The 26,266-nt window shown below is 40.0% G+C and overlaps 1 long non-coding RNA gene across 1 annotated transcript; it reads left to right on the top strand.

Annotated features, from left to right (window-relative positions):
* The first annotated feature begins 1,189 nt into the window (after positions 1–1,189).
* On the top strand, positions 1,190–25,865 carry LOC138446833 (uncharacterized). The gene is made up of 2 exons (XR_011259569.1): positions 1,190–1,311; positions 25,618–25,865. It is a non-coding gene; the product is annotated as an uncharacterized lncRNA (long non-coding RNA).
* The last annotated feature ends 401 nt before the right edge of the window (positions 25,866–26,266 follow it).

The following is a 26,266-nucleotide window of genomic DNA, read 5'->3' as shown; positions in this document are numbered from 1 at the left end:
ATACATAGAGACGCACTGGAGTCATTAACTTGAGATGTCTGGTTTCATTTTGTGTGTGTGTGATTAGCAGTAACCTTTTGATGTTCAACTACATGGGTTTTTGTGTTTTGTTTTTAAATTTTGTTTTCAGCAAAAACTATATGTCCTGGGTCTCCCTTACCTATTTGGAAAAGTTCATCAGGGCTATCAGAGTTCCAGGCTATCAGTTCAGTTCAGTTCAGTTCAGTCGCTTAGTCGTGTCCAACTCTTTGTGACCCCATGAATCACAGAACGCCAGGCCTCCCTGTCCATCACCAACTGCCAGAGTTCACTCAAACTCATGTCCGTTGAGTCGGTCGGTGATGCCATCCAGCCATCTCATCCTCTGTTGTACCCTTCTCCTCCTGTCTCTAATCCCTCCAGCATCAGGGTCTTTTCCAATGAGTCAACTATTTGCATGAGGTGGCCAAAGTATTGGAGTTTCAGCTTCAGCATCAGTCCTCCCAATGAACACCCAGGACTGATCTCCTTCAGGATGGACTGGTTGCATCTCCTTGCAGTCCAAGGGACTCTCAAGAATCTTCTCCAACATCACAGTTCAAAAGCATCAATTCTTCGGCACTCAGCTTTCTTCACAGTCCAACTCTCACATCCATACATGACTGCTGGAAAAACCATAGCTTTGACTAGACAGACCTTTGTTGGCAATGTAATATCTCTTGTTTTGAATACACTATCTAGGTTGGTCATAACTTTCCTTCCAAGGAGTAAGCATCTTTTAATTTCATGGCTGCAATCACCATCTGCAGTGATTTTGGAGCCCCAAAACATAAAGTCTGACACTATTCCCACTGTTTCCCCATCTATTTGCCATGAAGTGATGGGACCAGATGCCATGATCTTCGTTTTCTGAATGTTGAGCTTTAAGCCAACTTTTTCACTCTCCTCTTTCACTTTCATCAAGAAGCTTTTTAGTTCTTCTTCACTTTTTGCCATAAGGGTGGTGTCATCTGCATATCTGAGGTTATTGATATTTCTCCTGGCAATCTTGATTCCAGCTTGTGCTTCTTCCAACCCAGCGTTTCTCATGATGTACTCTGCATAGAATTTAAATAAGCAGGGTGGCAATATACATAGCCCCCAGTAATATCCAGAATAAGATATAATGCTCCTCTTTTAAGTTGTGGGGTTTTTGTTGTTGTTTTCCCAGCTCATAGTTGTGATGATCCACTAAGCGATCCAGAGCAGAGTCCTTTACTTTGTGTGAACTCTACAAAGATCTGGACCCTGGTAGAAGCAGAGGACCTCCTCAGGAAGTTCAGACAAATTTGGGTGAGTCTCTCCTGGTTCTTGGATGTCATATTGTTGGCTGAAGATCCTAGGTAGATTCAGTCTACCTAGGATAAGTAGACTGATAACAATATGAAGATTCAGACATCTTGTTAATAAATTCCTCTCTGGAGGAGTAGGTTATCCTTGAAACTTAGTTTCAAGAAGCAGTACCTGGGTTATATTCCATTAAAAGACATTTAGAAGAGTTTTGCTCAGACACTGAATAAGGTTGGGCTTGGTAATTAGTGGGAGACTGGCCTGATGTTCTTCCTTGAGTTGGATACTTTAATAGAATTTGTTGGAATAAAAGTGAAAATATATCATGAGAACTTTCAGCTCTGAATAAGGGAAATCTTCCTGCCAGTTGACAAAAGCTTTCTTAGGAAACTGAAAAAGTTTTCAAAGTGGTGGCAGCAAGTCCTCATACTATGCAGCTGTCCCTATAGGGGACTCATTTTAATAAGCAACTTGCTCTGCTGGGAACACACATAAGAGCTGGCTACTCAGCATTCTGGGCAGCCACAGTAGTTGTAAACTGCCCAAGGGAGAACTTGAGACACGTAAGAGGGCTGAAAGACCTAGAGAAGTTAAGCTCACAAATAGCACATTGGTGTACCACATGGTCATCACTAGCAATTTATCTTGGCAAACTGACCTTGGAATGGGGAAAAAAGCTTTCAAAACAAAAGGAACAACAGATTGCCACCGTCCAACTAATATTTCAGGCAGGCTTTTGTAAGTACAAACGTTACACTTACAAGGAAATTTTGCAAGTTAGCTTCAGAAAACATCTTTTCAGAATGCTGACCTTAAAGAAATAAGAACCCTTGTATTTATCTCCCTGAGTCTTTGAGATGTAAATGTTCTAACTGATCTTAGGAATTGTTTTATTTTGTTGTTTTTCCCTGTTCAATGTTTTGAGGGCTTTATCTCTGCCATCCAGAAGGTACACATATGGTGTACATTTGGCCACCAGTCACGTAGACTGGGATTCTAAGCAGGGCTTTTTCTCTCTGTGCCAACTCACAGAGGTTTTTGTCACAATGCCTTTTGTTGCATTGCCTGTACAACAAGACCCTTTATATTCTTAGTTTGGAAGAGTGAGCTTTCCAGATCTTCTGAAGACTGCAGAAGATCTCTTGTGGGGATGCCACTTCTGTCTTATTGGTTTGAGCTGCTATTTAGGTATATCATCAGTGACCAGCTGAAGGAGCCCTTGAATTGAAAAAAATTCTAAATTGGTAAATTTTTAGAAATCTCTCATTAGAAATAACTGTTTATTGGTCTCTGTTGGTGAAAAAAGCAATTAGAAGAACATTTATATTCATATATATCAGGGGAACTTTTCATGCAAGAATGGATATGATAAAGGACAGAAACAGTAAGGACCTAACAAAAGCAGAAGAGATTAAGAAGAAATAGCAAGAATACATAGAAGACCAATACAAAAAAGGTTTTAATGACCCGGAAAACCATGATGCTGTGCTCACTCACTTAGAGCCAGACATCCTGGAGTGTGAAGTCAAGTGGACCTTAGGGAGTATTACTACCAACAAAGCCAGTGATATGATGGAATTCAGCTAGGCTATTTAAAATCCTCAAAGATGATGCTGGTAAAGTGCTGCACTCAATACCTCAGCAAATTTGGAAAACTCAGCAATGGCATCAGGAATGGAAAAGGTCAGTTTTCGTCCCAGTGCCAAATAAGGGTAATGCCAAAGAAGGTTCTGAAGATTGTGTAATTGCATTCATTTTACATGCAAGCAAGGTTATGCTCAAAATCCTTCAAGATAGGCTTCAGCAGTATGTGAACTGAGACTGTCCAGATGTGCAAGCTGAGTTTAGAAAAGGCAGGGTGCACTGGGATGACCCAGAGGGATGGTACGGGGAGGGAGGAGGGAGTGGGGTTCAGGATGGGGAATACGTGTATACCTGTGGTGGATTCATGTTGATGTATGGCAAAACCAATACGATATTGTAAATAATTAACCTCCAATTAAAATAAATAAATTTACATTAAAAAAGGAAAAGAAGAGAAAAGAAAAGGCAGGGGAACCAGAAATCAAATTGCCAACATTCATTTGATAATAGAGAGAGCAAAAGAATTCCAGAAAAAACATCTCTTTCTGCTTCATTGACTACTTGAAAGCCTTTGACTATGTGGATCACAAAACAAAAACAAACAAACATGGAAAATTCTTAAAGAGATGGGAATACCAGACCACCATACCTGTCTCCTGAGAAAGCTGTATGTGGGTCAAGAAGCAACAGTTAGACTCTGACATGGAACAATGGACTGGTTAAAAATTGGGAAAGGAAAACGACAAGGCTGTATATTGTCCCCCTGTTTATTTAACTTCTATGCAGAGTACACCATAGGAAATGCCAGGCTGGATGACTCACAAGCTGGAGACAAAATTTCCAGGAGAAATATCAGTAACCTCAAATATGCAGGTGATACCACTCTAATGCCAGAAAGTGAAGAGGAACTAAAGAACTTCTTGATGAGGGTGAAAAGGAGCATGAAAAATCTGGCTTAAAAAAAAACTAAGATCATGCATCCAATTCTAACACTTCAAGGCATATAGAAGGGGAAAAAGTGGAAGCAGTGGCAGATTTTATTTTTTTAGGGCTCCAAAATCACTGTGGATGGTGACTATAGCCATGAAAAGATGCTTGCTCCTTGGAAGGAAAGCTATAACAAACCTAGACAGTGTTTAAAAAGCAGAGATATCAATTGGCCCTCAAAGGTCCACATAGTCAAAGCTATAGTTTTTCCAGTAGTCATGTCTGGATGTGAGAGTTGGACCATAAAGAAGGCTTAGCACTGAAGAATTGATGCTTTTGAATTGTTGTGCTAGAGAAGACTGTAGAGAGTCCCTTAGACTGCAAGAAGATCCAACCAGTCAATCCTAGAAGAAATCAACACTGAATTTCATTAGAAGGACTGTTGCTGAAGCTGAAGCTCCAATAATTTGGCCACTTGATATGAAGAGCTGACTCATTGAAAAAGTCCCTGATGCTAGAAAGATTGAAGGCAAAAGGAGAAAGGGATGGCAGAGAATGAGATGGTTAATATAGGAGCTTCTCTGGTAGCTCAGACAGTAAAAAATCTGCCTGCAATGCAGGAGACCCTGGTTTGATTCCTGGGTTTGGAAGATCCCCTGGAGGAGGAAATGGCAACCCAGTCCAGTATTCTTGCCTGGAGAATTCCAAGGACAGAGAAACCTGGTGGGCTACCATCCATGGTGTTTCAAAGAGTCGGACATAACTGGGCAAATAACACACACAAACACATGCATGTATATATGTACAAATACATATATAAACTATAAATAAATCACATATTATGTATCCTATTTTGTATATATTACATATCATATTGTTGTCAGTTGCTAAGATCTGTGCAACTCTTTGTCATCCCACAAGCTGCAGCACACAAGGCTCTTCTGTCCTTCACTATCTCCTAGAGTTTCTTAAACTCTTGTCAAGTTGGTGATGTTATCTAAACATGTCATCCTCTCATCTTCCAATATCATATCTTTTTGCCTTTTCATTCTGTCCATGGGGTTCTCCAGGCAAGAATCCTGTAGTGGGTTGCTATTCCCTCCTCCAGTGTACCTTTCTCAGAACTCTTTACTATGATTTGTCTATCTTAAATGGTCTTGCATGGCTTGGCTCAAAGCTTCTTTGAGCTATGCAAGCCCCTTTGCCATGACAAGGCTGTGATCCATGAAGGGGATTATAATGTTCAGTTCAGTTCAGTTTAGTCTCACAGTCATGTCCGACTCTTTGCGACTCCATGAATCGCAGCATGCCAGGCCTCCCTGTCCATCACCAACTGCCGGAGTTCACTCAAACTCATGTCCATCGAGTCGGTGATGCCATCCAGCCATCTCATCCTGGGTCGTCCCCTTCTCCTCCTGCCCCCAATCCCTCCCAGCATCAGAGTCTTTTCCAATGAGTCAACTCTTCATATGAGATGGCCAAAGTATTGGAGTTTCAGCTTCAGCATCAGTCCTTCCAAAGAATACCCAGGACTGATCTCCTTTAGGATGGACTGGTTGCATCTCCTTGCAGTCCAAGGGACTCTCAAGAGTCTTCTCCAACATCACAGTTCAAAAGCATCAATTCCTCGGTGCTCAGCTTTCTTCACAGTCCAACTCTCACATCCATACATGACTGCTGGAAAAACCATAGCCTTGACTAGACAGACCTCTGTTGGCAAAGTAATATCTCTGCTTTTCAATATACTATCTAGGTTGATCATAACTTTCCTCCCAAGGGGTAAGCGTCTTTTAATTTCATGGCTGCAATCACCATCTGCTGTGATTTTGGAGCGCCAAAAAGTAAAGTCTGACACTGTTTCCACTGTTTCCCCATCTATTTCCCATGAAGTGATGGGACCAGATGCCATGATCTTCGTTTTCTGAATGTTGAGCTTTAAGCCAACTTTTTCACTCTCCACTTTCACTTTCATCAAGAGATTTTTTCATTCTTCTTCACTTTCTGCCATAAGGGTGGTGTCATCTGCATATCTGAAGTTATTGATATTTCTCCCAGCAATCTTGATTCCCTCTTGTGCTTCTTCCAGCCCAGCATTTCTCATGATGTACTCTGCATAGAAGTTAAATATGCAGGGTGACAATATACAGCCTTGACTTACTCCTTTTCCTATTTGGAACCAGTCTGTTGTTCCATGTCCAGTTCTAACTGTTGCTTCCTGACCTGCATACAGGTTTCTCAAGAGGCAGGTCAGGTGGTCTGGTATTCTCATCTCTTTCAATAATGTTAATGATGGCTAAATGTCTAGATGCAGTCAATCATATATATAACTACATAGAATAATTTTAATAGTGCAACTCTATATATGTGAAGGAACAATGAGGGAAAACATTTCCCGAATCATAGTAGACTAGCAAAACAGGTGATCCAGAGAATTTTAGATTACCAACAGTGTCTAATCCAAAGAATTCTCACTTGAGTGGCCTCTCACCAGAATATTTGCCTGATCTAGGAATGAGCTTTCTTAGCACCATGGGACAAAATGGTCATGAAATTCCTCCCAAATATTGGTTGAATTTATGATCAAGAGGAGGCACTGTGAACTAAGAAAGCGAAATGCCTTTTCAGTAAACAAGATATTATGGTCATAAAGCCAACAGCCACTGCAGCAGCCCTCAACAGTTCACACAGAGAGGAATTCAGGATGGAGAAAAACAGGATACTGCCCCTAGTTAAGATGCATTTATGATTTAAATAAGCCCAGTCTCTTGATTCTTTCCATACATAGAAAGGCACTAAAATTATTCATTGAGATGTCTGTTTTTTTTTTTTTTTCATGATTAGTGGTAATCTTTGATGTTCCTCTCTCTCTCTTTTTTTCTTTTTCCAGTAAAAACTTCTATATATCCTTGCTCCTCCCTTACCTCATTTAACAACTCCTAAGAGCTGTCTCATAGGCTATATCCTGGCCTTAATTTCTAAACCAACCAAATAAAATGTTATTTTCAAATTTTAAGTGGTACATTTCTCCAGTTGACAAACCTTTCAGTGTGTATAAGCCCCTGGCTCTTTCTGTTCCCTGGGACCCTCTTTAAGCTTTACCTGAATCTGTGTCCCCTGAGTTGCAATTCTTAAGACCCCAAATAAACTCTTTCTTATTTGCAGTCTCCTGCATAGTGCTTTTGGTTGACAGTATAGGGAAAGAGTTATGGAAACACTTCTATAGCTTCATAATTTTACCAATCCTAAGGATTTTACAAGTCTTAATTTTACCAATCCTGATGCATCTATTATATCAAATTTAACTGGCTTATTTTCTGTAGGTTGTCACATGTATTGAAGTAATAACTATACAAAAAAGCATGATGGAATGAATGTTTACTTTGTTCTAAGTTGCAATTTGAGATGTGGACTTTTTTCTCTACAAAATACAATGTTTAATGGGCTTTGCTCATGTTGAGGTCCTTTGATGGACCAGAACCTGGTGGTCCCTAGTCAACGATAAGAAAGAGGCTGATATTCCTTGGTTTATGCAAAAAACCAATAAAGTCCCTTATACGGGACTTGCTCTGTTCACGGAGGCCTCAGGTGCCCTCTCGATGGGGTGAAGGCGCAGAGCGCCTTCTCGAGAGGGTCTTAGAAGCCTGGTAAGGAAAATGAACTCAGAGGGCCTCTGTGCTCCAAAGAAATAGCCCGAGAGAGAGAGAAAGAAAGAGAAAGAAAGACATGGGGACCAAAGCTCTGATGGAGCAAAGGTGTTTTAGTCAACATGGTGTAGGCCTATATACTGTAGTTATTCTCAGCAAAGATGAAGATTAAAATTCTAGACTTACAAAACGTAAGTGATCCAAAGACAGAGAGAGTTGTAAATAATCACTTTTACCGTATGGTTCACAAGAAGGAAGAAGGTACTTATCACGATGTGTATTAAAGTATTGAAAAACTAACAAAGGAAATGCCTGGATCCCTCAGCCCCAGGAGAGGCTTGCCTCTCCTCTTAATTCCGAATTAATAGGGAACAGAGGATTCTTGGCAGATCCAAAACAGCACACAGGAAGCCTCCTGTTAAATGCTTCCTGACACCCTCATAGCTCAGTCGGTAAAGAATCTGCCTGCAATGCAGGAGACCTCTGGTTCGATTCCTGGGTCAGGAAGATCCCTTGGAGAAGGAAATGGCAATCTACTCCAGTATTCTTGCCTGGAAAATCCCATGGAGCCTAGTGGGCTACAGTCCATGGGTTGCAAGAGTCAGACATGACTTAACGACTAAACCACCACCACCACCACAATGTTTAATGATGTATATGAAATACGGTTTTTCAAGAAAATATTGGTCTAAAACTCCTTATATATAATTTTGAAATTAAAAACTCTCTGAAAAATTTGTTGATAAATTTGTGACAAACTTTTTTGGCAGCAAAACCTCACCAGAAATCACATGAAGTTTCATATAGAACTTATTTAACCTACTTAGTGTCAATATTCATATTTCATGACATAAATGTTAATATTTCATATTCATGCTGCCTTTGTAAACAATTAATACAGTAAAGACCTCAATTAAATAGACTTGAAAAACCAGAAGGGGGAGCTCTCACACCCTGCAACAATAGCAGAGCCCATAAAGAAGAGTCGTTTTTTTCCCCTGGCAAAGACTCAGCCACAGAAAACCTGAGTACTTTTTGTTTTGTATAGCCCTCTCGAGTTCCCTTTTCTCTATGAAAGCATTCTTCTTTCCTGTCAGGACTTGTAGGAGGCTCACCATGATCACAGACCTTGAATTGCATCCCTTTTGATCCTGAATAAACCCATCTTTGCTGGAGAAATATCTGGCAGTCTATTATTTTAAGTCAGCATTTCATATACCATTTGAGGGTGTCATGTAATACAGTAGTCTGTTACTTTACTAACATCTAAAAAATTCTGAATTCAAAACATATCTGACCCATAATGTTTCAGGTAAACTATTTTGGGCATAGTTTTATCACAGTTACTCTTGAATGTGGGAAAATTTTAGTATAATTTGTCAGGCAACACTGTTATGTGTGTGTGTCCTTTTAAAAATTAATGTAAATATTTTTCCTACAATTGTGAAAAGATATCTCTTTTCTTCAGAATTCATAATTCTGAATCCTCTACCAAAATTGCCATACTTATTCAAGTGCTGTACTTGATATGGCATGTGTGTTCAAGAAAGAGCACTTGACTAGGTCTTCATCCTAGGATCTTTTGCTCTACCTCCATTTATATTCCATTGAAATTATTTGGACTATGAATAATGTCCTGTAGGCCCACCCAAGATGGACGGGTCATGGTGGAGAGTTCTGACAAAACGTGGTCCACTGGAGAAGGGAATGGCAAATCACTTCAATATTCTTGCCTTGAGAACCCCATGAACAGTATGAAAAGGCAAAAAGATAGGACACTGAAAGATGAACTCCCAGGTTGATAGGTGCCCAATATGCTACTGGAGATCAGTGGAGAAATAACTCCAGAAAGAATGAAGGGATGGAGCCAAAGCAAAAACAATGCCCAGTTGTGGATGTGACTGGTGATGGAAGTAAAGTCCAATGCTGTAAAGAACAACAAAGGAACCTGAAATGTTAGGTCCATGAATCAAGATAAATTGGAAGTGACCAAATAGGAGATGGCAAGAGTGAACATGGACATTTTAGGAAGCAGTGAACTAAAATGGACCAAAATGGGTGAACTTAATTCAGATGACCATTACATCTACTATGGACAAGAATCCTTTAGAAGAAATGGAGTAGCCCTCATAGTCAACAAAAGACTCCAAAATGCAGTACTTGGGTGCAATCTCCAAAATGACAGAATGATCTCTGTTTATTTCCAAGGCAAACCATTCAACATCACAGTAACCCAAGTCCATATCCCAACCACTAATGCTGAGAAGCTGAAGTTGAACGGTTCTATGAAGACCTACAAAGCCTTCTAGAACTAACAACAAAAAATAAAAAAAATGATGTCCTTTTCATCATAGGGGACAGGAACACAAAAGTAAGAAGTCTAGAAATACCTGGAATAACAGCCAAGTTTGGCCTTGGAGAAGGAAATGGCAACCCACTCCAGTACTCTTGCCTGGAAAATCCCATGGATGGAGGAGCCTAGTAGGCTTCAGTCCATGGGGTCACAAAGATCACAACAAATCAGACACAACTGAGCGACTTCACTTTCTCTCCTTTCTTTCTTTCTTGGCCTTGGAGTACAACATTAAGCAGGGCAAAGGCTAAAAGAGTTCTGCCAAGAGAATGCAGTGGTCATAGCAAACACTGTCTACAAACAACACAAGAGCTGACTCTACACATGGACATGATCAGACAGTCAATATCGAAATCAGATTGATTATATTCTTTGCAGCCAAAGATGGAGAAACTCTATACAGTCAGAAAAAAGAAGACCGGGAGCTGACTGTGACTCAGATCATGAACTCCTTATTGCAAAAAATTATTTGGACAACCTAGAAGAAAACTCAGTGTACTTGTAAATCTCAGCAGTAGAGTGAAACTTGGTACAAGACCCTTTATAGTGTAGCAGAACTGGTTGGTTATAGTGGAAGTTCGTAGACTACACCTTAGTCGGGTAGTACAGCTTTGGAGATGGCAGTTGGAAGTTTGAATCTCATGTCCACTACTCCCTGATGAGACATTGTTCACAGATGAGCCTCAATTCAGGGGGCATGATAATCATACTCACCGGAGAGGTTGGTTGTGAGACTTAGTAGAAACAGATACATATCAGATGGTAACTGCTCTTGTCCAGTCTAATCATCCAGTGCCTGACATTTTAAAAAATTGAGGTATAGCTGATATAACATTATGTTACCTTCTGTTAACTGATATATGTTAGCAAAACACAATGATTTGCTATTTGTACATGTTGCAAACAACACGTCTAAGTCACATCCATTACCTTTTCTTTCCAGTGATGAGAACTTTAAAAAATTTCTCTTACCACTTTCAAATATACAATACATTAACTATAGTCACTATGGTGGACATTATACCTCCATAACTTTTTCATTTTATAACTAGAAGTTTGTACCTTTTGAGCAACTTTGTCCATCTAATCCCTCCCCTCTCACCCCCTATTTCTGACAACCACCAATATATTCTCTGTATCTATGAGCTTGCTTTTTCTTTTTTCTAGATTCCACATATAAGATAATATCCAGCCAGTGCCTGGCATTCTTGGCTCTAAACTGAGCCCTCTCACATGATCAATATCAGTGATGCCACATATGTGAAAACTGTCCCCTACTTAGTGACCACAGAGTTTCTCTTCCCTCTCAAATCTACTGTCTATCATACTTTATGCTCCAAGGAATCACATGTTGCCACTTACTTCCAGTATTTTATTGCCTGAATATTCTACATGTTTTCGACTGCCAGTTTTAATGCTCTGCTCTGTGTCTTTACTCACTGAGTGTCCTTATCTTCTTTCTCCCTGCTGCTGCTGCTGCTAAGTCGCTTCAGTTGCGTCCGACTTTGTGCAACCCCATAGACGGCAGCTCACCAGGCTCCCCGATCCCTGGGATTCTCCTGGCAAGAATACTGGAGTGGGTTGCCATTTCCTTCTCCAATGCATGAAAGTGAAAAATGAAAGTGAAGTCGCTGTCATGTCTGATTCCTAGCGACCCCAAGGACTGCAGCCTACCAGGCTCCTCTGTCCATGGGATTTTCCAGGCAAGAGTACTGGGGTGGGTTGCCATTGCCTTCTCCGTAGTGAGGGTCAAAAGAAGAACTAATAAAGTTTATTGAATAAATTTCAGGAGAAAACTCTTAATTCTGCTTTATAAGCCAAAATAAAAATTCTCAAAGTGTATTGTATATTCTATAGTACAATTTAACAAATAGCAAGGCAGTCGTTGACAAGTTTTTAAAGTACTAAACAGCAACTTTTGTCTTTTGAGAATTCATTTAACTAGCAATTTCTAACAATATATGAAAAACTTGATTTTATTATTAAACTCATGCAATTTCACTTAAAATTACGACATTTTAAATGCACTGTTCTAAAGTGACTAAATGCAATTAAGTTTCTTATAAACTCTAATTATATTTTAAGGAATATAGAGGCAAAATAAATTTTAATTTCCATACTTTCTGTAAAATCAATTAAAAAATACCAAAGGAAATTCTGGAGATATACACTTGTGTATAGAGACCAAAATCTTGCTCTACAGCTAAATGTTGGAACCCTAGTTTTCCAACTAACATTGCTGTTTTAGTAAGAATAAGAGAAGTGCTAATGAATCCATTTATCCATCCATCCATTCATCCATCATTTTGTTCGTTTAGTCACTGGTTAAAACAGCTTACATTTTAGACTGCTAGATTATAAAATAATTAACGTTATGAGACTATCCTTACAAAGTTTAAGAAAGAAGATGAGGTATGGTACAACTGAGGAAGAATAGATTTCTTAGAACTTGGTGGAAGCAACTGGAAAGTTAGAGGAGGCAAGAGGACAGAAAAAAAAACCAAAAAACAAACAACCAACCAACCATGGCTTTGAAACTAGAGAACCTGAGTTAAATTCCGATGGTACTCTTTACTAGTTGTGTGACCCAGGGCAACTTGTTTAAACTCTCCAAGCATTGCTTACTTTGCCTGTAAAATGGGAGATATAGATTTACCTCAGAAGTTTGTTCTGAAGGATAATTAAATTAAAATAAGCAAATCACAGTACTTTGCATATACTACTCAATAAATTCCATTTCTACCCCACTCTGATTCTTTTAGTTCTGATCTATTTTTTTAATATCTACCTCTCTAGATTAATACATTTATTGAGTCATTTAAGCATTCATTGTTTAAACATACAATATGCCTGGCACTGTGATAGGTGCTGGGAATCCAAAGATAAATAATTTGAAATCCCTCCTGCTGGGTAGAATTATTTACTAGAGGACAAAGACCAATAAATAAATCAACACAGTAGAGGGTAATAGAAGAGTAGAACTGTCCTGGGATCCAGAAGAGATCACGTTGCCCCTGAATGGAATGTAGGGGCAGGTATATGTGTCTGCCTTGGCAATTGTTACTCCATAAATGTCTCCAAATGGAGACTTTATTCAATCAAGTAGTCCTAGCAATTCTTTAGAGACTCTTCCCATTTATTATGCCCCAGTGAAAAGTGATAAGGAAGTCCCAATGCTGACAACAGGGGATGGTAGAATTGCAAAGTCCAAGTCAGTTCAGTTCAGTTCAGTTCAGTTCAGTCGTTCAGTCATGTCCAACTCTTTGCAAGCTCATAAACTGCAGCATGCCAGGCATCCCTGTCCATCACCAACTCCCAAAGTCCACCCAAACCCATGTCCATTGTGTTGGTGATACCATTCAACCATCTCATCCTCTGTTTCCCCTTCTCCTGCCCTCAATCTTTCCCAGCATCAGGATCTTTTCCAATGAGTCAGCTCTCTGCATCAGGTGGCCAAAGTATTGAGGTTTCAGCTTCAACATCAGTTCCTCCAATGAACACCTAGGACTGATCTCCTTTAGAATGGACTAGTTGGATCTCCTTGCAGTCCAAGAGACTCTCAAGAGTCTCCTCAAACACCACAGTTCAAAAGCATCAATTCTTTTGGACTCAGCTTTCTTTATAGTCCAACTCTCACATCCATACATGACCACTGGAAAAAACATAGCCTTGACTAAATGGACCTTTGTTGACAAAGTAATGTCTCTGCTTTTTAATATGCTGTCTATGTTGGTCATAACTTTCCTTCCAACGAGTAAGCGTCTTTTAATTTCATGGCTGCAATCACCATCCGCAGTGATTTGGAGCAAAGGAAAATAAAGTCAGACATTGTTTCCACTGTTTCCCCATCTATTTGCCATGAAGTGATGGGATCGGATGCCATGATCTTAGTTTTCTGAATGTTGAGCTTTAAGCCAACTTTTCCACTGTTCTCTTTTACTTTCATCAAGAGACTCTTTAGTTCTTCTTCACTTTCTGCCATAAGGGTGGTGTCATCTGCATATCTGAGGTTATTTATATTCCTCTCAGCAATCTTGATTTCAGCTTGTGCTTCATCCAGCCCAGAGTTTCTCATGATATACTCTGCATAGAAGTTAAATAAGCAGGGTGACAATATACAGCCTTGATGTAGTCCTTTTCCTGTCTGGAACCAGTCTGTTGTTCCATGTCCAGTTCTAACTGTTACTTCCTGACTTGTATACAGGTTTCTCAAGAGATAGGTGAGGTGGTCTGGTATTCCTATCTCTTTCAGAATTTTCCACAGTTTATTATGATCCACACAGTCAAAGGCTTTGGCATAGTCAATACGGCAGAAATAGATATTTTTCTGGAACTCTCTTGCTTTTTTGATAATCCAGTGAATGTTGGCAATTTGATCTCTGGTTCCTCTGCCTTTTCTAAAACCAGTTTGAAAATCTGGAAGTTCACGATTCACGTATTGCTGAAGCCTGGCTTGGAGAACTTTGAGCATTACTTTACTAGCATGTGAGATGATTGCAATTGGGCAGTAGTTTGAGCATTCTTTGGCATTGCCTTTCTTTGGGACTGGAATGAAAACTGACCTTTTCCAGTCATGTGGCCACTGCTGAGTTTTCCAAATTTGCTGGCATATTGAGTGTGACACTTTCACAGCATCATCTTTCGGGATTTGAAATAGCTCAAATGGAATTCCATCACCTCCACTAGCTTTGTTGGTAGTGATGCTTCCTAAAGCTCACCTGAATTCACATTCCAGGATGTCCAGCTCTAGGTGAGTGGGGGTGATCACAACTTCATGATTATCTGGGTCATGAAGATCTCTTGTACAGTTCTTTTGTGTATTCTTGCCACCTCTTCTTAATATCTTCTGCTTCTGTTAGGTCCATACCATTTCTGTCTTTTATTGAGTCCATCTTTGCATGAAATATTCCCTTGGTATCTCTAATTTTCTTGAGTAGATCTCTAGTCTTTCTCATTCTGTTGTTTTCCTCGATTTCTTTGCATTGATCTCTGAGGAAGGCTTTCTTCTCTCTTCTTGCTATTCTTTGGAACTCAGCATTCAAATGGGTATATCTTTCCTTTTCTCCTTTGCTTTTTGCTTCTCTTCTTTTCACAGCCATTTTGCTTTTTTGCATTTCTTTTTCTTGGTGATGGTCTGCTCCCTGTCTCCTGTACAATATCACGAACCTCCGTCCATAGTTCATCAGGCACTCTATCAGAAATAGTCCCTTAAATCTATTTCTACTTTCACTGAATAGTCATAAAGCATTTGATTTAGGTCATACCTGAAAGGTATAGTGGTTTTCCCCACTTTCTTCAATTTAAGTCTGAATTTGGCAATAAGGTGTTCATGATCTGAGCCATAGTCTGCTCCCGCTCTTGTTTTTGCTGAATGTGTAGAGCTCCTCCATCTTTGGCTTCAAAGGATATAATCAATCTGATTTCGGTGTTGACCATCTGGTGATGTCCATGTTAGAGTCTTCTCCTGTGTTGTTGGAAGAGAGGGTGTTTGCTATGACCAGTGCTTGGGTCATAAAGTCCAAGTGCTTGGGTGCGAATCTATGTTTCATCCTTTATTAACTATTTGCCCTTAGGTGGGTGATTTAGACTCTCTGAGCATGTTTCCTTACCTGAGGATAACTGCACCTACCTAACTGACCACTAAAAAAAAAAAAAAAAAAAAAAATTATGTGAAACATTGAACTCTGTGGTTGGCACGTGTTAAATAGTCAATACTAGCTGCTAAGAATTCTTGCAAACATTAAAATAGATGGTTTTCTTTAAAAAATATAATGTCAAAAATCAAAAGACTCATTCAACCCTGTTACTCAAGTTCTCTGGGTTAGATGTGTGTGGCACACTACTACTTTGAGACAGTGGATTAGTTGCAGCCTCAAGAGGACCCATTTGGAAGGCTCTGCCATATTCTGTCCTTACAAGTTCACCCACAGAAAGTTACCCTGCAATAAAGTGGAAAGTCGGTCATACTCAGGGTAGTTCGAGGAGCAGAGGCTCCATGAACGATGACTCTCTGAAGGACGTAGCTGTGTTTTTATGTTTTAGCTGTGCCAGGTCTTCATTGCTATGGAGGCTTTTCTCTAGTTGCGAGGAGCGAGGGATCCTCTTCGTGGTAGAGCACAGGCTCTAGGGCACACAGGCTCTGGTCTTGTGGCTTCTGGGAGACAACGCTAGTGTGCTGTCTCATTAGTTGTGGCACACTGGCTTAATTGCCGCACAGCATGTGGAATCTCCCAGGATCACGGATGGAACCTGTGTGCCCTGCATTGGCAGGTGGATTCTTAATGACTGAGCCATTATGGAAGCCCCCATAATTGTGTTTTCATTCAAAGTTTAGTTATGAATATTCTGAACACAATTTCCCAGGAGTCTCTATAATAAACCATCTTTTAAGCTTAACTTTGTTTTTATTTTTCCCTGCTACTTGGCATGATGACTGATACATAAAAGATGTCCCCAAATGATGGTTAAATGTAAAAGTAAAGTTATACATACAAAATGCAGCCGGAACCTCAGCCATGCTCAGGAATAATTTATTTGAAAGTAATTTTTAAAATCACTTTTTAAGTTGAAGTATTTAAATGCAGACATGTCAGTCTCTGGTGCCAGCTGGTGTTCTGTTTCCTTGGCTTTGTTTTCCACATCTCCAGTGATCAGGGCATGGGCTCACACACACACACATACTTGTTCTTTGTTGTTTTAACAGCACTTGGTGCTGGTGGCTTGAGGTTTGGCCTTGGTTTTATGTGTCACAGAGTTGACTCTGGGACTATAGTACCACTCTGAGCTCAGAGACAGCAGGGGACAGGGGCCAAAACCTGAACTCACACATAATCATTGGCTCCCTCTTCTCAGGAGCTCACACAATTCATGGATGTGGAGAGGACTGCCTCACCTTTTGGCTGTATTAGGCTGTAATTCATCTTCAGAACCGAAGGACTTCAAATGTAAAGGTCAGACTATTAAGAAGCTGCCTTGGCATCTGACAAAATGATTCCGTGTCTCAGGGCATCTATCAGCCCTCCAGATGGGCCTGAACAACCCATTGAAAATTTCACGATCCCCGCCCCCAGAACATGGTTGTGAACAGTATTGTATTATCCATTCTTACAGGCCATCAAACGCAGATGGGGCTTGATCTCACTCTCAACGCAGAGGGAGACTTTGGCTCATGTACTGATTGTAATCATGCACTGCCCCCATCCACCTTCCAACCTCCTGGGCTCAGGACCCAGGTGGGTCCCTGACGGGACAAGCTTTTCTTGGCACTGACAGCAAAGGCTTCAGGCGCTTTCCATTTGTCACGTGACAAAGGCTGCAGCCGGTGTGCGGTCCAAGGGTCTGGCTTGACAGCGCCGTGTGCTGTGGGTTTGTGGTTTGCCTTCACTTGTTCTCGCTGTGTGTGGGATGCTCTCCTGGGAAAGGAGACCGAGCCTGGGCATGCCAGACTGCTCAGTGATCTTTCTCTGTGTGTCTGAGGCCAGCTCCTCCAGCACGGGGAGAGAAGCCAGGCTCTCTGAGGAAGCTTGCAAGCTGTCAGCTATTTTCAAAGGCACTTTGGTGTGTGTTCTCTTCTCCAATTCTCAAGTCTGAAGGTGACAAATTGTTTTCCATTCATTATTTCTTTCCTTTCTTCTTTCTTTCTGCCATGGAATTGTAAGTCCCAATTTAGCATTTTCTGATTATATTCCCCAGTCAAAGTTGCAACATAACCTTTCAGATCTGGCAGTATCACCTGTTAACATCTCCTTATGAGTAAGTACTTGTTAATGGACTCCATTCCCCACTTCTCTCCCTGTTCAGGATTTTATTTCTATTTAGCATCTAGAATATGTCTTTTATTAACATCAGAAATTTAATTATGTACATATTTGAAACCTGAACCCATTAAGTCTACAGATCCCTTGAAAATGCTCTTTGCTAGATGTGCAATCACAACGAATGTGCAAAATGGCACACAATTAGCTTTTAAAGCTCCCCTTAAAACAGGCTGAGGGATTAGCTTTTTAAGAATAGAGAAAAATGCGTCCCTAGACATTAGAAGAAAGTAGGAAAATACATTAAATAAGTGAGGAGTGGAATTAACAGGATTATATTCAAAGGGAAGATATTGGAGAGAGACTTGAAAAGGAAGGAAGGAAACAGAAACTTTCTGGTGCGAACACGAGTGATTCCTCTTGCTAAGGAAGGCAGAGACTGCTGGCTCTTCTTCCTCTCTTGTGTCTCCTGGATCTTATCCATCCCAAGTCAGTGTACATAATCATCCCCTACTTGTGAGCATGTTTACCTTTATATGTTTAGTTTTACACTTCAATTATCATCATGATTTATTCAGGTCTCTTCCACTGGAGAGACAGGCAAATTTGGCCTTGGAATACAGAATGAAGCAGGGCAAAGGTTAATAGAGTTTTGCCAAGAGAACGCACCGGTCATAGCAAACACCCTCTTCCAACAACACAAGAGAAGACTCTACACATGGACATCACCAGATGGTCAACACCAAAATCAGATTGATTATATTCTTTGCAGCCAAAGATGGAGAAGCTCCATAGTTAGCAAAAACAAGACCAGGAGCTGACTGTGGCTCAGATCATGAACACCTTATTAAAAAATTCAGACTTAAATTTAAGAAAGTAGGGAAAATCACTAGACCATTGAGGTATGACCTTAATCAAATCCCTTATGATTATACAGTGGAAGTGAGAAATAGATTTAAGGGACTAGATCTGATAGATAGAGTGCCTGGTGAACTATAGACAGAGGTTCATGATATTGTACAGGAGGCCAGGATCAAGATTATTCCCATGGAAAAGAAATGCAAAAAAGCAAAATGGCTGTCTGGGGAAGCCTTACAAATAGCTGTGAAAACAAAAGAAGTGAAAAGCAAAGGAGAAAAGGAAAGATATCATCTGAATGCAGAGTTCCAAAGAATAGCAAGGAGAGATAAGAAAGCCTTCCTCAAGGATCAATGCAAAGAAATAGAGGAAACAACAGAATGGGAAAGACTGGAGATCTCTTCAAGAAAATTAGAGATACCAAGGGAACATTTCATGCAAAGATGGGCTCGATAAAGGAGAGAAATGGAATGGACCTAACAGAAGCAGAAGATATTAAGAAGAGATGGCAAGAATACACAGAAGAACTGTACAAAAAAGATCTTCACAACCAAGATAATCAGAATGGTGTGATCACTCACCTAGAGCTAGACGTCCTGGAATGTGAAGTCAAGTGGGCCTTAGAAAGCATCACTACGAACAAAGCTAGTGGAGGTGATGGAATTCCAATTGAGCTATTTCAAATCCTGAAAGATGATGCTATGAAAGTGTAACACTCAATATGCCAGCAAGTTTGGAAAACTCAGCAGTGGCCACATAACTGGAAAAGGTCAGTTTTCATTCCAATTCCAAAGAAAGGCAATGCCAAAGAATGCTCAAACTACTACACAATTGCACTCATCTCACATGCTAGTAAAGTAAAGCCCAAAATTCTTCAAGCCAGGCTGCAGCAATATGTGAACCATGAACTTCCAGATGTTCAAGCTGGTTTTAGAAAAGGCAGAGGAACCAGAGATTAAATTGCTAACATTTGCTGGATCATGGAAAAAGCAAGAGAGTTCCAGAAAAACATTTATTTCTGCCGTATTGACTATGCCAAAGCCTTTGACTGTGTGGATCACAATAAATTGTGGAACATTCTGAAAGAGATGAGAATACCAGACCACCTGACCTGCCTCTTGAAACCTATATGCAGGTCAGGAAGCAAGAGTTAGAACTGGACATGGAAAAACAGACTGGTTCCAAATAGGAAAAGCAGTACATCAAGGCTGTATATTGTCACCCTGCTTATTTAACTTCTATGCAGAGTACATCATGAGAAACGCTGGGTGGAAGAAGCACAAGCTGGAATCAAGATTGCTGGGAGAAATATCAATAACCTCTGATATGCAGACGATACCACCCTTATGGCAAAAAGTGAAGAGGAACTAAAAAGCCTCTTGATGAAAGTGAAAGAGGAGAGTGAAAAGAGAAAAAGTTGGCTTAAAGCTCAACATTCAGAAAATGAAGATCATGGCATCTGGTCCCATCACTTCATGGCAAATAGATGGGGAAACAGTGGAAACAGTGTCAGACGTTATTTTTTGGGGCTCCAAAATCATTGCCGATGGTGACTACAGCCATGAAATTAAAAGACACTTGCCCCTTGGAAGGAAAGCTATGATCAACCTAGATAGCATGTTCAAAAGCAGAGACATTACTTTGCCGACTAAGGTCCGTCTAGTCAAGGCTATGGTTTTTCCGGTAGTCATGTATGGATGTGAGAGTTGGACTGTGAATAGGCTGAGTGATGAAGAATTGATGCTTTTGAACTGTGGTGTTGGAGAAGACTCTTGAGAGTCCCTTGGATTGCAAGGAGATCCAACCAGTCCATTCTAAAGAGATCAGCCCTGGGATTTCTTTGGAAGGAATGATGCTAACGCTGAAACTCCAGTACTTTGGCCACCTCATGCAAATAGTTGACTCATTGGAAAAGACCCTGATGCTGGGAGGGATTGGGGGCAGGAGGAGAAGGGGAAGACCCAGGATGAGATGGCTGGATGGCATCACGGACTCAATGGACGTGAGTCTGAGTGAACTTCAGGAGTTGGTGATGGACAGGGAGGCCTGGCATGCTGCTATTCATGGGGTCGCAAAGAGTTGGACACGACTGAGCGCCTGAACTGAAAGCCTTGGCTTAGCTCTCAAGGGCCTGCATCACCACTGACTTCTCTCTGAGTCCATTTCTGTTTCCTCTCCTCACTTCCCCAGATGTGTGTGCCAAGGGCACTCACCAATGAAAGAATCTGTGTCCTGGAGAACTCAGACTGCAGTCACTTTTAGCTGAGGATACAAAATAATTAGGCTGTGGAGTTAGAGACTTTAGGGTAAGTATTTTAATGTTTTACATAGTGTGTGGTTTAAAGTTGTATAACAAAAAAAAAAGAAAGTCTGGTAGAAAGAATCAAGGAGTCCCCAGACTTGGAGTTCTATTAAGAATAGAGTGTATGAGCTTGGGATAGTCACAGCATGCCCTGGGCCTTCCTCCTCTTCTTCAAAGGGAAGGAGTTGGAACAGAATATCCCCAAAGTTCCTCCCTTAGAAGCTATAACTTGGCTTGGCTCTGAGCAAATGGTTTTCAAAGATAACTTCAAAACTTTACACCCAGGTGCAAACCTGAAGGAAAAGAAAATGTACCATTCAGAGTTGGAGGCAGTGATGTAACATCCCACTGAGACTGTCATTCTGACAACTCATAAATGTGTGTGAAGAAGATATTCCTTTGATGGCTGCTTGTCTAGAGATAACAGACACCTTTCAAGAGGAGAGGAGAGAGGACAAAGAAGGCATGGACTGGCAGACAATGGGAATTAGGATAGAAGCATCATGGGAGAGTAAACCAGGTATTAGAAAACATAATCCCTGACATTTAAAATGAAGAGATTGACAAGGAGAAACATTTTGTAGTCACGAGAGTAAAACTTACTGCAAATCAAGAAGTTTGGCCCCAAATGAAAGTTTGAATCTTATTCAGTTTATTTCATTTTTGTTGCACGATCCTTTGGCTTATAGGTTAACTTTAATTAAAACAATCATCATTCACCAATTAAATGCCTTCATTTATCAGCTAGGTTTCTTTGATGCTCTTGATAAGGGAACAAAGTAACGAAAAATGAGTTTATGGTCAAGCTAGAGGATGTCTCACAGAGTAGAAGGCAAAGCTGAAACCAAGCAGGTCTCCAGGACAAGACTCATGGAAGTTCCAAGGGTCTAACAGCAAGAGAGAGGATTTCCTGGCATCCATGCTTCCAATGTTTGCACCCGGTGAAGACTTAACTTTCCAGGAAAGATGGGAAAGTGACTGACTTGAGTCACTTCTCACACCTTTGCTGGAAGGATAGAACCCCTTGACTGAGACCTACTAGAATTGCATGCACTCTGGCAGGGGCCACTCCAAAGAAAGTCAAGGTTTTATAACCAAAAAAAAAAAAAAAAAGGACAAAAGATGGATCCTTGGCCAGCAAAACTTTCAGATGTCCCTCTGCCCCAGGTATTGCTCTAAGTGATGGCATATGTTGGTGAGAGGCATAGGCATGAGCTCTGTTGGCAGAGAGCATGCAGTCTAGTAAGAAAGTATAATAGAGTATGATAGACACTGTTAGTTCACTACCACCATTCCCAGCCTAGTTTGTTGTTGCTGCTTTTTGCACACTTCTACCATTTAACAAACACTTTCCCGATAGCCAAGAGACATCGTTTTGGCCAGTATGTATGAGCAGAAGTATGCAAGAGATTTCAAGGGGAAAAAAAATCCCCCAAACTTTTGCTTTCTCTGATAAAAGGAACAGATGCACCTGGCACTGTTATTTTCTCTTTCTACTACTTGAGATGTGATGTCTGGTGCTATGGGAGCCATTTTGTGCCCATGGAGATGAAACAAACATCAATTAAAATAGTGGAGAAGGAATGAGCAAGTCTAGAGCTTTAACAGCATTGTTAAGAGGCTTTTTGGTATTAGTATTTCACCTATTGCAGCTGAATGCATTTCTAACTGATATACAGAGAATCTAATTTAACCGTGGAGCCTGGGATGGAATTTCCAAGGAAGTGAATGGGATATCAAGAGGTTGTCTAAGTGGCAGATGGGAATTGGAAGGAAAGATGAGCATTTGTGTGATCTATGGATAAGAAAATCTGTACCCACTTCCTACATAATACCTATGGCCTAGACCAAGCTAACTTTTCTCACCCTAATCTTATTATGCAGAATCCATCTTTACAGAATCCACCTTTGCAGAATTTCCTCCTTTATTCTAAACTTAGGGAAAACGTGGCCTTTTTTATTCAAGGAAGATCCCTCTACTGCAGTCTGATGCAATTCTTTTTTTAAAAAAATTATTTATTTATTTATTTAAATTTTTATTTTTACTTTATTTTACTTTACAATACTGTATTCTTTCCAGCAGTTCTAGGATTTTATTGATTGTTCTTTCTGATAGCATCCTCTCTTCTATAACCTCCATCCTTATAGTTTGGCAATATTCTCATCTCTCTCACATTAAACAAACAAAAAAAGCCTCTTCCATCTACTGCATTTTTACCCCTTGGAAAGTTTACTCTATCTTTTGTTTACCTCTTCCCTTCTCTCTGTACCTTTCTGCCATTAGACGGCTCCTCTTCACCACTGCATAAAACTGTTTGGAGAAAGTCACTGTCATTAGAAGGTAATTTATAAGAGGGCAGGTATCTTCTCCATTTTGTTCTCCTCTGTGTGTGTCCCCAGAGTAGTGCCAGGTATATAATATGTGCTCAAGAAATGAACAAAATGAATAAATACTTTTCTAATCAACAAAGCAAAGAACTCTGCCTTTCTTATCTTACTTAACTTCTTAGTAGCCTTATCATTTCCAACTACTTTCACTCTCTTGGTTTTTGTAATAATTCTTTTTCTTTAAAATTTAATAAGTGGATATAAAAGTAAGAAAAATAAAATAATGAAGGCCTGGGTACCCATCACCCAGCTTCAACTTACCGTCGATCTTATTTCATCTAAACCTTCACTTACTTTCTCTGATATTAATTTGAAACAATTCAGATATCATTTCATGCATACATATTTCAGTTTATATTGCCAAAAAGAAATATTAAAAGAAAACAGAACTGTAATATCATCATTATACTAAAAATTAATGATAATTCCTTAGTATGATCAGCTTCCTTCTTTCTTGATTTTAACTCTTCTTTTGATTTTTTTTTTTTTAATTTTCAGATGGTGGGATACTCTTCTGTTTCTGAACCTTTTCTTACTGATAAATTGGGGAGTTGGAGCCAGATCTGATCAGACTCCTCTAAGATCTTTAAAGACATCAGTTCTTAAACTGGATTCCTTCGAGTCCCATATCACTGCCTGGTGAGAAGGAAGCTCTCGGGGCAAGCTCTGCCTGTAGCTTGTCCACCTTGGCCAGGCCGGGGTAGGTTTGTTAAATTTAGGGTGAACTTTTAGGGAACTTATCTGTTTTGGTCAGTAATAAGCTGCTACTTTGATCTTTAGTCATCTGACTCCTGTGCTTGCCTCCCAGTCAGTTCTAAACTCAGAACGAAGAATGATGTTAAGTCCCATCAACATAATGCTAATATTATTTAGAAACATTGTGGTAAGCACCAGATGAAAGAGCTAAATAGTTGAAAGTGATTGCTTCTGAGGAGGGGAGAAGGCATAGAAAGTGGATGAGAAGCAAAGGACTTTTTTCTTACTGAAGCCTGTTATATGTGACTGTTTAAGGTATATACATGTCATGTGTTGCTAAGTACAAAAATTGATGTAAAAATATAATATCAAAACATGTAAAAATTCAAAGCCCCCTCCTCACACCTGGCCCTCCTTCTCTCAGGGAGGAAATCTAAGAGGCCTCCTTCTTTCCTTGCTCCTCTCACCCCGACCTAGGTGGTGTCCAGTCCTTGATGTGTCCTGTGCCCATCACCACTCTTGCATGCCCACCGCTCTTGCCTTGTTCATGCCCCTAACTGTCTCTTTGCTGGACCATTGCATCGCATTCTCTATAACTCATCTGTTATGGATTGAACTACATCCCCAGAAATTCCTGTGCTGAAGGTCCAACCCCCAGTACCTCAGATGTAACACTATTTGGAGACTGAGGCTTTAAGGAGGTAAAGTAAAATGAGGTCATATTTGTTGGCTGTAAGAGTTTCACCAGTGGAAGACTCTGTGAAGACAAAGAGAAGGCCTTCATCACAATCCATGAAGACGGGGCTCAAAGGCAACAGTCCTGCTGACACCTTTGATCTCAGACTTCAAACCTCCAGCACTGTGAGAAAAGAAATTTGTGTTACTTAAGCTGCCCAGTCTGTGGCACTTTGTTATGGCAGTCATGACCAACTAATATATCATCTCCCTTCCTTCCTTGGCCATGATCTGATTCATCTTTGAAAACAATGTGAAAGGAAGCCTCCAGTGATGCACATCTAATCATTATTTCCCTGATTTTAATCTGTAAATGACTTCCCATCACTGCTAGTTAAAACCTGGTTCCTTAGCATGAGATGGAAAGTCCTCTTTTATCTTTCTTGCCTGACTCTTCCTTTCTGAAGCCCCAGCCATAGTGAAGTACTTGTCCTCCTGAAGGTGTCACCTTGAGCTTTACTATCTCTGCAGGTGTATCTTTCTTCCCCAGAACACTTTCATTCTTATCACTCCTCTTGTCACTAATTTCAAGTCTTAGGTCAAGCCCCATTTCCTCTACGGAAGCTTCCCTCCAGATAGAATTGACCTCTTTCCCTTATGTTCACTCTGAACACTATATAGAATTCATCCTATATTTCTAGCATTTTTATTGCCATTATTTTATTTTATTCACCTACTCCTTAAAAGCAGAGACTATGTTGTGATGATGTATACTTATACTCAAGACTTAACATAATACCTGAAATATGCTAGGTGCTCAAAAATTGTTGACCAAATAAATGAATCTGTAAAGTTGAAATAATTATGTTAGTATAGCATACTTTAGGAAGTAATTATCCTATAGTATATGTAGAAATTTTAAGCAATATAATTACAATGTAAGTAATTGTTTTTGAACTCTTAAAGATGAAATGATTGCTTAATGATGAGTTTGCACATACACTGACCACAAGTCATTTCTGACCCTTAAAATTCAGTTGGTTCTTCTTAAAACATGGAATCATGAAAATATATTGCTGAAAAAAATATTAGAGATGACCTGATCCAAACCTTTCTTTTTATCAACAGGGAAATTGAGACACAGACTGCATACCACCACCCAGCCTCATGCTACCACAGCCAGGACTGTTGATTCTCTGCCTGATACACTCATCTGGCCTTTGATGGAAGCAGAAACACTGCAGCTAGATTGGTCTGAAGGAAAGGGAATTCAAATGAATTCAGTGAAGGAAAAAAGCCACCCAATTTACATTTATAAAAGTAATAGACTCAGAATCTTAAATTGTTTCTAAATAAAGTATTGTGAATGAACTTCATCCAATATTGATATATCCTTTGGCCGTGGGGCATTTTTTAGTATTTATTTGGTATTGTGAAATATTGCATTTGAATAATGTATAACAAGATGTTATCCAAATTGCCTTTGAATAATGTATAACAAGAAAGCTTTTCTTTATTCGTTTAGTGCCTTATTTTCAAGAAACTATACCACAAGTGTCTTATGCACTTTAGGTTAGGAGTGGTTTGTTGGGTACATGCTTTTTCACTTAATCTTCACAGTTTGGATACCACAGTAATGGTCTGAGACTTAAGAGTAGTACTCAATAAACCAAGGGCCAACTTCTTGGCAAAGTAGCACATTTACATTATCTACCCATCAACCAGCACAATTTAGAAGCTTCATCCTGGAAGTGAAGAATGAGTGAACTTGAAGTTT

This window comes from Ovis canadensis, chromosome 10 (assembly GCF_042477335.2).
Source record: "Ovis canadensis isolate MfBH-ARS-UI-01 breed Bighorn chromosome 10, ARS-UI_OviCan_v2, whole genome shotgun sequence".
Taxonomy (NCBI): Eukaryota; Metazoa; Chordata; class Mammalia; order Artiodactyla; family Bovidae; genus Ovis; species Ovis canadensis.
Note: the sequence above shows the minus strand (reverse complement) of the source record. Positions and strands in the feature narration are given on the sequence as shown.